This window comes from Leucoraja erinacea, chromosome 4, assembly GCF_028641065.1.
Source record: "Leucoraja erinacea ecotype New England chromosome 4, Leri_hhj_1, whole genome shotgun sequence".
NCBI lineage: Eukaryota > Metazoa > Chordata > Chondrichthyes > Rajiformes > Rajidae > Leucoraja > Leucoraja erinaceus.
Window position 1 is genome coordinate 94,423,813 of NC_073380.1, and position 13,108 is coordinate 94,436,920.

Here is a 13,108-nt window from a genome sequence, read left to right on the forward strand (position 1 = left end):
ATCCCGCTGCTGCTGCTGCATTGAAGCTAGATGTTTTTTAAGGGTCACAAATCGCTCATTATATCGTGGCATTGCTCAAGCACATTGACCTGGAATTCCTGCAACCATTCCAGTGAGGCATGGCAGGGTTAGGTTGCTAATGTTATGTCAGCAACTGCTGCACACATCTGACTTGGCTGCGCACAATGATATTATTTGCACCAAATGCCGTTGGACTTGAATATAGTCTTGAGAATCATTTATAACAAAGGCAAAAGGCATTACTTAAAAATGATACTTGTTACAACAGTTTAACACTCCAGTGTTTTATCTAAGTGATATATTTGTAGGTGGGTATCAATGACTTGGTATGATTAAGAGGTGCAAAGGTGTGGAAGTGCACCACCTCCAGGTTCAGGGACAGTTTCTTCCCAGCTGTTATCAGGCAACTGGAGCATCTTATCACCAACTAGAGAGCAGACCTGACCTACCATCTACCTCATTGGAGACCCTCAGACAATCTTTAATTGGACTTTATCTTGCACTAAATGTTATTCCCTTTATCCCATATCTGTACACTGTGGATGGCTTGGTTGTAATCATGTATAGTCTTTCCGCTGACTGGATATCACGCAACAGAAAAGTGTTTCACTGTACCTCAGTACACATGACAATAAAATAAACTAAACTAAACTTTAAAGTGTCCTTGAATCAGCTGTGGTCTTAATCATACCAAGTCATTGATACCCACCCAAAATATCACATAGATAAAACACTAGCGTGTTAAACTGTAGATATAAACATCAATTTTAAGTAATACCTTTTACATGTCTCTTTGTTATAAATAATTCCCAAGACTATATTCAAGTTCAACGGCAATTGGTTCAAATAAAATCATCGTGCAGAGTTAAGTCTGATGGGTGTGGGCTGTTGCTGGCATTAGCAACCTAACCCTGCCATGCCTCACTGGAATGGGTGCACAGATTTTAGGTCAATGTGCTTGGGCAATGCCACTGCATATTGATAATTCATGAGAAGCATAAGCGTAGAAGGGCCAGGTTCAGGTTGCTGACGCGAGTTAAATGAAGGTGCAGAGTGGTCTAGGTGGCTGGGAGCATGGGCGAATGTGCTGCCTGGGAGGCTGTAGTAGGATGTGGATTGGAGACTAAGAGTCACTCAAACTGCTCTACAAAAATGACTCAATTTCCAGAGCAGGAGCTGGCACAATGAAATAATCCCTGAATCACAGATGTCTGGTTTCATCTCCTTGGAATCAGCTCTGTGCAATTGGAGCTGGATTCTGTTGACCATGTAGAAGTGTGTGACTGGGATGACTGCAACATGACCTCCCAACTCTTGTACGTGGTGCCGAGCATGCCATATGCTTTCTTCTCCACCCTGTCTACCGAATTGCCATTTCCAGGGAAGTATGTACTTGTAGATCTTTCTGTTCAACAACATTTAATGAGACCACTTCATCTATTCAGTTGTGGCCTAGTCTAACTTCCATAAAATACATCCCTTTGCACTTTTCCAAGTTAAATTCCATCTGCCATTCCTTTGCCCAACTTTCCAATGAATCAATATTGCGTTGTACCCATAGACAATCTTCTTCATTGTCTGCTACAGCTACACCATCAATGTTGGTGTCATCTGCAAACTTCCTTTACCAAAAACCATACATTTCCCTCGATGGTTGGCATAGATATGTTGGGTCAAAAGTCTGTTTCTGGGCTGAATAACCGTGACTCTCTCCTGTTCTTTGCTGTCTTAGCCTTAATGATGAATAGCATGGAATGACCTTATCATTATCAGAATTTTGAATGCTTGGATCGCGATTTGGGATGGAGGGGTTGCAATGTCAATAGTGCTGAGCTGTCTGCTGCAAGGAAGGATAAAGGTATTTGTGGGTGTGTAGATGGTGCAGCAGTTTGTGTGTGAGAGGTGCGAGTGTGTGCATGCAAGAGTACAGTTTAATTAGTTGTGAGCAACTCACCTTGACAGACTTGTGAGATCATGAAATTGCAGTCTGCACTGCTCCTCGGTCCTGGATTCTTACTCTGAAAGAAGGCATAGAAACATAGAAAATAGGTGCAGGAGTAGGCCATTCGACCCTTCGAGCCTGCACCGACATTCAATATGATCACCCTGTACCTGCCTACTCTCCATACCCCCTGATCCCCTTTAGCCACAAGGGCCACATCTAACTCCCTCTTAAATATAGCCAATGAACTGGACTCAACTACATTCTGTGGCAGAGAATTCCAGAGATTCACCACTCTCTCTGTGAAAAATGTTTTCCTCATCTCTGTCCTAAAAGATTTCCCCCTTACCCTTAAACTGTGACCCCTTGTTCTGGACTTCCCCAACAATCCTCCTGCATCTAGCCTGTCCAACCCCTTAAGAATTTTGTAAGTTTCTATAAGATCCCCCCTCAATTTTCTAAATTCTAGCGAGTACAAACCGAGTCTATCCAGTCTTTCTTCATATGAAAGTCCTGACATCCAAGGCAGCTATAGCCATCTCTTGGCAGTCTCCTCTGATGGTGGTATGGCCCCATTCACCTCCCTTCACTGACCTGGATGCACAGGACCTCACTGCTGGGCCTAGCAATGTGCCTTCAAGGGCTGATGCGCTTCTGCAAAGGCAGTGCAGTAACATATCAATAGCTGCGCTGGATTGAGAGCAGTCCCATTGCCAACCCATCCCCCAGCGCTTTTTTATTGCCTCTGTCCCTTCTTATACAGTGCCTCAGCGATCCTGGACCAGTCCAGTTTATTGTCTAGGTTAACTCCAAGGTGTACTCGTTGGTAAACTGCATATCCACACCCTTGATGGAGAAGGTCTTCCTTCCCTCCTAAAGTCCACCATTAACTTCTTAGTCTTGTCGGGTTGGTCATTCAGTTCAAGCTTCAGCAATGATGATAAGCAACAATGAGCAAGTTCCCCGAATATCCCACAATTATTATTCCCCTGAATGTACCAAGACCGGTTCCTATGTTTCCATCATCTTAATTGACAGTGGGAGCGCATTTATGAGAACAAATTATTCACATCATTCCATAATTGTCCCTCAATATGTGTAATCCTCTAATTAAATGTGGTTTTGGATTTCATTCAGAACTGAACGTTTGGCGAGCATTCCCTAAGGCAAGTGTGCTGGGTACTCGGCCACAGGAGGGAACAGGAGCAACGCCTTTAACAGGGTTGTGTCCCTACCAATAAGGTAACAATGTGTGATGTTTGAAAGATCATTACCATTACCAAGGCACCTTACATTGGGAGTTGCTGATGCACACAAGTTCTTGCAAGGTTTAGACAAGCTGTTGCCTATTAGTGGAGGTTATGGAAAGGGACGAAAATTCCTCCTGCCCCTTCCAATATTTCCATTTCCTTTCTCTTCCGGGCTGCTAATATTAAGGCTATCAGGCATCTTGCAAAGGGCTAAAGTTATAAGACTGCTATGAGAACATGATAACACTTTGGCTCTCACCCAAACCCGTCTGAATATACAATTGACCACCTCTAGATAAAATGGGTAAAAATTATAGCAATAAAAAATAAAAAACAAATAAAACCTCCTAACAAATCTGTTTATCGTTCATGGGATTCGTGACTCCAGACTAATGGGGAGTTGAAAAATTGCCCCTGTCCCACTTAGGAAACCTGAACGGAAACCTCTGGAGACTTTGCGCCCCACCCAAGGTTTCCGTGCGGTTCCCGGAGGTTGCAGGTAGTTTCCGGAGGATGCAGGTAGTGGAAGCAGGTACGGAGACTGACAAAAACCTCCGGGAACCGCAGGGAACCGCAGGGAAACCTTGGGTGGGGCGCAAAGTCTCCAGAGGTTTCCGTTCAGGTTTCCTAAGTGGGACAGGGGCATAAAAGGTGTTGCACAGGAGATTTATCAGAGAAAATACTGAGACATATAACCATATAACATATAAATATAACAATTACAGCACGGAAACAGGCCATCTCGACCCTTCTAGTCCGTGCCGAACACATAATCTCCCCTAGTCCCATATACCTGCGCTCAGACCATAATCCTCCAATCCCTTCCCATCCATCTGGGACATATAGGGCAGAGGGACAATAGTTTTGATTTGCTCCGATTCAAGAAAATAGAGTAGGAGAAATAAAGAGGTAGAGAGGTGCTGGAAAGGAACATTGACAATTGAGTGATCGATTCAGTCCTGGAAGAATAAGAGGGCAGAATTTGGGATGTACAGATGTCTCAAGGATTGCTGGACTGGAGGAGATTACAAAGAAAGGGAAGAGTAAGGCCACTGAGAGATGTGAATGAAAAGGATGGCAATTTAAAATCAGACCATTGCTTGACTTGAATCCAGGGAGGATTTCATACCAGAGACTTCCAAATGGCAGCTGGCCAGATTCCTGATTACGCAACTCACCAAACTCAATAGTTCCATTTGACACAACACAGGGAAGTGATGGTCAGCTTCTGATGAACTACCACTTCCACTTCTCCTCTCCGCAACATTCAACTCATGAGGCGTGAACAGGAAGAAATATTGTGAATCACATAAAGTGGTTTGAGGCGCACATGGGTTGCATTTTGAAGGATAGAATTCAGGTCCCCACCATGTGCCAAAAATGTTTGCTATATAAAACCTTCAATAAGGCATAGTCCCTTCCCGTGGAAATTGATATTTGTTCTCTTATCTGTATTTCATGGCAAAAAATACTATAGAAAGTTTTAATTGCTATTTTTACATTGATTGTGTTCATGGAATTGCTTAGATTTGATGCTTGAAATATGTGCCAGTTTCCATCCTCCAGGACAGGACAGGAGTGGGTGGACGATGATGTTATAACCATACAACCATATAACCATATAACAATTACAGCACGGAAACAGGCCATCTCGACCCTTCTAGTCCGAGCCGAACACATAATCTCCCCTAGTCCCATATACCTGCGCTCAGACCATAACCCTCCATTCCCTTCCCATCCATATACTTCCCATCCATATACCATCACTGCAACCGATTACATGCATATCATTATAAGTAGTGTAGGCAAAAAGAGATCACAATGACAATTGTTGGACATACAAAAAGAATGTTAAAATAACAATGCGAGGTTTGTTTTTGGAGTGGAGATAATCTAAGAGGGAACCTGACAAGGTTGCACGGTTATGAAAAGGTAGGTAGTTGCAAGCTTTTCTCCAGAGCAGAAGAGTTTACAACCAGGGGGTGTAGGTTTAAGATAAGGAAGAGAAAGATAGTAGAAAGAGAAAGTAAGGAGGGCATATAAAATACAAGTTGCTGGAGGAAGTGAGTGGGCTAGGCAGCATCTGTGGTGGGAAATGGGGACCGATGGCGTTTCGGATCAGGACCCTTCTTCAGACAGATGACAACCTTTGCTTTTTTTTAATTTATGCGAACAACACTTCTTTATCTGTGACATAAAGGACATAAAGATTAGTTATTTTCTTTTCACAGATGCTGCAAGACACACTGGCTGTTTCCAGCATTTTTTGTTCTTCTTTCAGAATTCCAGCATCTGCAGTTTTCGGATTTTTAAAAAAAGATATCAGCTCCTGTTCAGATATAACCTTGTTCTTCTGCACTTATGTCTGTCCAGCTGCTGATCTTTCCAATATGTCACTTCAAAACTTTAGTGCTATAATGAGGACAAGCTTCCTGAAATGAGTCCAAATTAATAACAGCAATATTATGTTGTTAGCATCAGGCCCTCATTTCAGCTTCAATGCATAAACAATAAAAGCCCCACATTTCTCATCCCATCATTATTAAAAAAGATATGAGGAAATGTTGATCAGGCTAGGACTTTGATTCCTTGGAGCACAGGAGGCTGACGGGTGATCTAATTCCTCCTCATAGGCTCCAAAGCCACACTCAGCAAAATCAATAACCCCACTCTCACCATCGACGGCACCACTGTCTCCCCATCTCCCCAGGCCCACAACCTTGGCGTGATCTTTGATTCCACCCTGTCCCTTGAGCTTCACATCCGCCATGTCATTAAAACCTCCTTCTTCCATCTCCGCAACATCGCCAAACTCAGACCCTCTCTCACACCTCCCTCTGCTGAAAGAGTCATCCATGCCTTCATCTCCTCCCGACTGGCTTACTGCAACTCACTTCTCCTTGGCATCAGCTCCACCTACATCAACCGACTCCAACTGGTCCAGAACGCAGCCGCCAAACTCATCACCCACATCAAATCCTGGCATCACATCACTCCAGTTCTCAAACAACTTCACTGGCTTCCCATCTCCCACTGGATCACCTACAAAATCCTGATCCTCACCTACAAAACCCTCCACCATCTGCCCCCCCCATATCTCACTGACCTCCTCTCCCCCTACCAACCCTCACAGTCCCTCAGATCCACATCAGCCGGTCTCCTCTCCATCCATAAGTCCAACCTCCGCAGTTTTGGGGACAGAGCCTTCTCCAGGGCAGCTCCCAGGCTCTGGAACCCCCTCCCCCAGCTGATCCGCAATTCTGTGTCCCTCACCATCTTCCAGTCCCGCCTCAAGACCCATCTCTTCACCTCTGCCTATCCTTAGACCCACGTCCTCCTCCCTTTTCATATGTGCATTAATTGCCTCATATTGTGTTTTTTATTGAATTCTGTCTTTAATTTGTGTACTAGTCATGTCTCTACTATTTATTTCATTCCCCTTACATGTTGTTCCTCTACCTGCTAAATTTTTGTAAGGTGTCCTTGAGACTCTTGAAAGGCGCCCATAAATAAAATTTATTATTATTATTATTATTATTATTTATTTCCTGAGGGGAATATAGAGTCCTTTTTCAGGATAGGCGAATTAAGAATGGGAAGACACAGGTTTAAGGTGAAGGGGGTAAGATTTAATAGGAACCTGAGGGACAACTTTTTCATTCAGAGTACTGTGGGTTATATGGAATAAGCTGCTAAAGAAGGTAGTTGATCTGGGTACTATAATAGCATGTAAAATACTAAGGATGACGGAAAAGGTTTAGAGGACAATGGGGCAAATGCAGGAAAATTGTACCATCTTAGATAGGTCATTTTGATTGGCATGGGTGATTTAGGCTGAAGGGACAGTTTTCGTGCTGTATGACTTTGACTCTATATCCAACATATTTCTGAAATGAATATACTTCCTTTGGCATGACCTCTATGAAAAACCTAGCTTTAGATGCTGGACTAAGTCTCATTGGGATTATTACATTTAATCAGAAAAATATTAATCGTGAGATGAAAACTGTGATTGGTTTCATGCTCATGGTTTAAATTCCGACCATACCTTTATTGGACAGAAATTGTATTTTATGTCTGAACAAAAGAGTGCCTAAAAAAACCTGTTCTGCATGGGAGAAGGCTCACATTTCACCACAATGGAACGTATACTTGAAGTGATGATGCATTTCCGTATGATTGACATCATTCTGCCAGTTACTTGGAAACAGACAAGGAAAGATTTTTGCATAAACACAAACTTTCAATAGGCAGCAGAGATGTACATTCATAACAGGGCTCTGAGCATGTTTTCGTTAGGACAGCACAAAGCAAACCTTGACAAACATAAAATGAAGTGTCTACTGGAAACCTAAAAACGTTTGGATTTGGAAAGTTGGATTAGTCTCAATAGCACTTGAGGTCAACGTGGACATGATGAGGTCAATGGTCTCCTTATGTGCCAGGAATTTCTGTGACTCTTTAGATTATAAAAATAGTCAGCAGATCAGCACGTGACAGAGAACCAGAGCTTACATTGTAGGTCCAGTTTTGATGACAGTTCATCGACTTGAAATATTAATTCTTTATATCTGGACTACTGCTGCCAGTCCTGCTGAAAGTTCTGTTTTTATTACAATAAATTTGCTTAAATGTCCTTTTATTTCAGTGCTGTATCAGTTGTGTTCTCACTTCTACAGACAGGAATAACTTAGTCATAAGATGTTATGTTTTTATGGACCGATAAGGTTTATGAAGGAAATCAATTCTATTAGTTGTAATAGGAATGAAAGTCAACACAAAGGTTATTGCTGTCCCCATGTGTTGCTTGCGAGGGAGGAGTATGTTTGAATAACCTCAGTGAGTAACCGCTTTATCAATCAAGTGAAATGGAGGTAAGCAAAGCAGTTGTAATAAATACAACCCTTGGCCTTTGGAGCCAGCTGATTCTAGATATCATTTTTAGTTTGTGAGTTTCTCTCTGTGGCTGAGCCTCTGAAAGCATGTACTGAACAAGAAATATTAGTTGGGGAGTTATTTATCTTCCTTGGACCACTTTTGATTCACCGAGCGCTGTTTATGTGATCATGTAAATTTCATGTGTGACTCTCTTCTCTCTCCATTCATTTGGGGAACATAGATGGTCTAGGATGTGACTGCTGAGTTTTTTGTTTGTGAGGGGCAGACCCATGTTATTAGAATCCAACAAACCTGTTTATCATGAAACAGAAAACAAATTAACAAAAAATATGAGGGTGTGTGAGTTTGACATCATAAGTTTCAAATGCTTGTACAGTTGTCAAACACTGAGTGATTTTATCTTCCAGATGAAAGATTGTCGGTGTGCAAGTTGCTCAATATGACAAAGGAATTAGATCGACAAAGATACAGCCAAAACTAATCCCTCTTTTTGAGAAGCCACTCAATGCATCAATGCTGAGCCCATTTGTCCCACATAATCTGCCCATTTGTGTACTACCTGCAGAACAACAACAACAAGGCAACTGACTGATTTACGTGGCACTAAGGCACAAAAGTTCATTGCTCTGCAAGTTAGGCGTCTGTCAGCCTGCTCTGCTGAGGTGTGCTCTGAATGGCGACAGACAAGTTAGATTGAAGATATCGTATTGGTAGAAACCTGTTTTGTTGTTGGCCGAGGTTTTATGTAGCTAGCAGCCAGCCTGCAGACATTAGTGAGGTGATCTAAAAAGCATTAAGCAGATGCCTGAGCCTTGACCCAGTCTGTGGCTGGAGTTTGCTCAAGTCTGATATCTAATGAAGGTCCAAAGACCATGCAGTCCATCCACAGTGTTGGAGCTGATTTGCTTTTGTCCTTGTCCAGGTACCAATGCTTTTGCAGGTAAAGATTGGTTATGCCGTCCTGAAATCCCTCACACATGCCCCATTAGTGAAGTCAAAGTTCAGCATCAATAACTGTCGAAGAGCGATGTTGCCAAAATCAAATACCAGTTGGGCCTGTGCTCAAAGATTGCAGCAATTCTGATTGTGGATGCAATAGTGTGCTTCCTCCACCCAGCTGCAGCCTCGTTCCTTGTCATCTGCTTGCAGTGGGCAGTGAAGTCACCACCTCTAGTGTGAAGCATTCCCATATGTTTACATCACATGACTTCATGCTTCCAGTTGGCCCAACCTTGAGAACCAGAGGACATAGGTTTAAGATGAGGAGAAAACATTTAATAGAACTGAGGGAGACTTTTAGAATAAAATAACGTTTATTGTCATTTGAACCCAAGTTCAAACAAAATTACGTTTCTGCAGTCATACAAACAAGAAAAAAAAAACAAGGCACACAATTAACACAAATTAAATAAACATCCATCACAGTGAATCTCCAAACACCTCCTCACTGTGATGGAAGGCAAAGTCTTGTCTCTCCCCTGTTCTTTATTCTTCTCCTGATGTTAAAGCTCCCGACGGGCGATGGTAAGTCCCGCGGCCGTTAAGGCAGCGCCAGGCGATGCAAGGCCCCACTCCGGGTTGTTTCCAACCCCGCCATTTGGGCGGGAGAAGTTGCCATTGTAGGAGCTCCGAAAAGCGGTCCCCCACCAGGAACCCGCGAGCTCCCGATGCCACCATCCACCGGGCCTGCGGCAGGAGCCACCGGAGCTCTGAAGTCGGGTCGCAGCCGCGCGCCACCACACCTCTCCGCGTTCCGAACTCGGCCTGCTCCACGATGGCAAGTCTGCAGGCTCTGCGACTGGACCCCCCCCCAAGTCGTTCCAGTTGGAGACTGCTCCATGGAGCAAGGCCCCAACAACAACAACGGAGACTTGACAGGTCAGGTACCCCGTACAGGGAAGAAATTAAAAGGTCGATGTGGGCAAGTTGGGCTGAAGGGCTTTTTTAAGAATAAGGGTTAGGCCGTTTAGGACTTTAAGAACAAGGGGTAGGCCGTTTAGGACTGAGATGAGGAAAAACCTTTTCACCCAGAGTTGTGAATCTGTGGAATTATCTGCCACAGAAGGCAGTGGAGGCCAATTCGCTGGATGTTTTCTAGAGAGAGTTAAATATAGCTCTTAGGGCTAACATTCCATTTTCCACACAGAATTTGTAAGCTAATTAATTTTTGTAAATTGTCCCTAGGATAGAACTAGTGTACGAGGTGATTGTTGGTTGGAGCGGATGCGGTTGGCTGAAGGGCCTCTTTCCATGCTGTATCTCTAAACTAAACTAAAACACTGTCCCATGCTGGGTAGTAGGAAGATTGTTTGCTTTGCCAGCCTAAGGTATTTTGAGGAAGCCTTAGCTCCTCCAAACTCCACTGGGAATGTATAATATACTGTATATCTACTGCTCCCCAATGTTCTCATCATACCAGGCTGCCCCAACTTAAAACGTGACACATCTAACCAGGTCTCCTGCAATAATCACTGCTGGACTTGGTAAAGTATGTAACCTTGTGGATTTTGAGTGTAGTTAAAAGAAAAGTATGCAGAGTGATTTGTCGGAAACAGAATGATACCGGGAGCTCCAATAATAATAATAATAAATTGAATTTATATAGCGCTTTTCAGGGACTCAAAGTCACTTTACAAGGCAAGGCAAAAAACAAAAACAAAAAACAAAAACAAAACAAAACAAACCAAACCAAACCAGCTAAAATGAGCAACAATTCAAGCACAGATGAAAAGGGAGGGGTACGTGGGGCTAAGGATAGGCAGAGGTGAAGAGATGGGTCTAGAGGCGGGACTGGAAGATGGTGAGGGACTCAGAATTGCGGATCAGTTGGGGGAGGGAGTTCCAGAGCTTGGGAGCTGCCCTGGAGAAGGCTCTGTCCCCAAAACTGTGGAGGTTGGATTTGTGGATGGAGAGGAGACCGGCTGATGTGGATCTGAGGGACCGTGAGGGTTGGTAGGGGGAGAGGAGGTCAGTGAGATATGGGGGGGCCAGATGGTGGAGGGCTTTGTAGGTGAGGACCAAGATTTTGTAGGTGATCCGGTAGGAGATGGGAAGCCAGTGAAGTTGTTTGAGGACTGGAGTGATGTAATGCCAGGATTTGGTGTGGGTGATGAGTCGGGCGGCTGCGTTCTGGACCAGTTGGAGTCGGTTGATGTAGGTGGAGCTGATGCCAAGGAGAAGTGAGTTGCAATAGCCCAGTCAGGAGGAGATGAAGGCATGGATGAGTCTTTCAGCAGCGGGAGGTGTGAGAGAGGGTCTGATTTTGGCGATGTTGCCGAGGTGAAAGAAGGAGGTTTTAATGACATGGCGGATGTGAGGCTCAAGGGAGAGGGTGGAATCAAAGATCACGCCAAGGTTGCGGGCCTGGGGAGATGGGGAGACAGTGGTGCCGTCGATGGTGAGAGTGGGGTTATTGATTTTGCTGAGTGTGGATTTGAAGCCTATGAGGAGGAATTCTGTTTTATCGCTGTTGAGTTTGAGGAGGTTATGTTGCATCCAGGTTTTTATAGCTGACAAACAGGAGTTGATATGGGAGAGGGGGAGGGGGTTGTGGGGGGATTTGGTGCTGAGGTAGATCTGGGTGTCATCAGCGTAACAGTGGAAGTCCAGGTTGAAGTGGCGGAGTATCTGACCAAGAGGGAGGATGTAGATGATGAAGAGGAGGGGGCCGAGTACGGAGCCTTGGGGAACGCCTTGAGTGACTGTGGCTGTAGCAGAGGTGTGGTTGTGGAGAGAGATGAAGTGGGATCTGTTGGAAAGGTAGGAACGGAGCCAGCTGAGTGCAGTACCTTCGATACCGAGGTCTTTGAGTCTGGTGAGCAGAATGTTATGGCTCACGGTATCGAAGGCTGCGCTCAGGTCGAGGAGGATGAGGATGTTGAGGGAACCGGTGTCAGCAGAGGTGAGGAGGTCATTGAGGACTTTGAGGAGAGCGGTTTCTGTGCTGTGGAGGGGGCGAAAACCAGATTGGAGGGGTTCGAATAGGTTATTGGCATAGAGATGGGATTGAGGTTGTGAGGTGACGATACGCTCCAGGCTTTTAGAAAGAAAGGGGAGGTTTGAGATCTAAAAGGTGTGTCTTATTGGTTCAAGATTCCTCCAGGTTTGCTCACTTGTGAACAACAATGCACGATCACACGTGATTTATTATATCACACATATTTTGGTAAACCCAACTGCTTCTCCCTTTGTAACAAAAGAACAGTGAAACTAACATCTGCAATCTTGCATGTTTAAATCATTCATTTGTCTCTGATTGGAGCAATCAAAAATTGCAGATGCTGGAAAGTTGAAATAAAAATAGAAAATGCAGGAAGCACTCACCATTGGTGGACAGAGAAATGAAATTGATGTTTGCCGTCAAGGATTCTTTGTCAGAACTAGTAAAGTGAGAAAACAAGTGTGTTAAGTTACAGAGGGCAAGGGTGGAGAGAATGACAAGAGAGTTGAGTCAAGTGTATTTAGTTGTCATAGGTACCAAAATGGAACAATTACTTTCTTACTCACAGCAGTACCACAGCTCCGTAAACTCATTAGATAACATAATAAAAGCAAACAAAAGAAAAAGTTCAGTAAATTAAAAAAAAAACAATATTAGTACAAAATAAAACAAAAGTCGTTCATGCAACCAAGACAGTTCGTAGTTTGAAGTTAGTTGTTGGTGTTTGTAGTGTTCACTAACTTAATGGTTGTTGGGAGGAAGCTGGCCACTGGATGATGATGTTGGTTGCCAGTTTGTGGCAGTGCCTCCTGTAGATCCCTTCCATCCTGGAAGGTCAGCACCTGTGATGGACTGGACAGTGTCCACCCACTTGTTGTAATCTCCTTCACTCCTGGGCATTCGAGTTGCTGAACCAGGCAGTGACGCAACCAGTCAATATTTTGTAAAGCGGCCATTTGTAGAAGTTCAAGAGCATGTTTGTTGACCTACCGAATCTCCTCAATCCTGTAAGGAAATAGAGGCGTTGGTTGGGTTTCTTTAGGATTGCTTCAATAT

The 13,108-nt window shown here is 43.9% G+C and overlaps 1 long non-coding RNA gene across 1 annotated transcript; it reads right to left on the reverse strand.

Moving 5' to 3' along the window:
- Nucleotides 1-1,100: 1,100 nt before the first annotated feature.
- On the reverse strand, nucleotides 1,101-12,889 carry LOC129696703 (uncharacterized). Its single transcript, XR_008723384.1, has 3 exons — nucleotides 12,794-12,889; nucleotides 12,436-12,491; nucleotides 1,101-2,617 (listed from the first exon to the last, which is right to left on the reverse strand). It is a non-coding gene; the product is annotated as an uncharacterized LOC129696703 (long non-coding RNA).
- Between the last annotated feature and the right edge of the window lie 219 nt (nucleotides 12,890-13,108).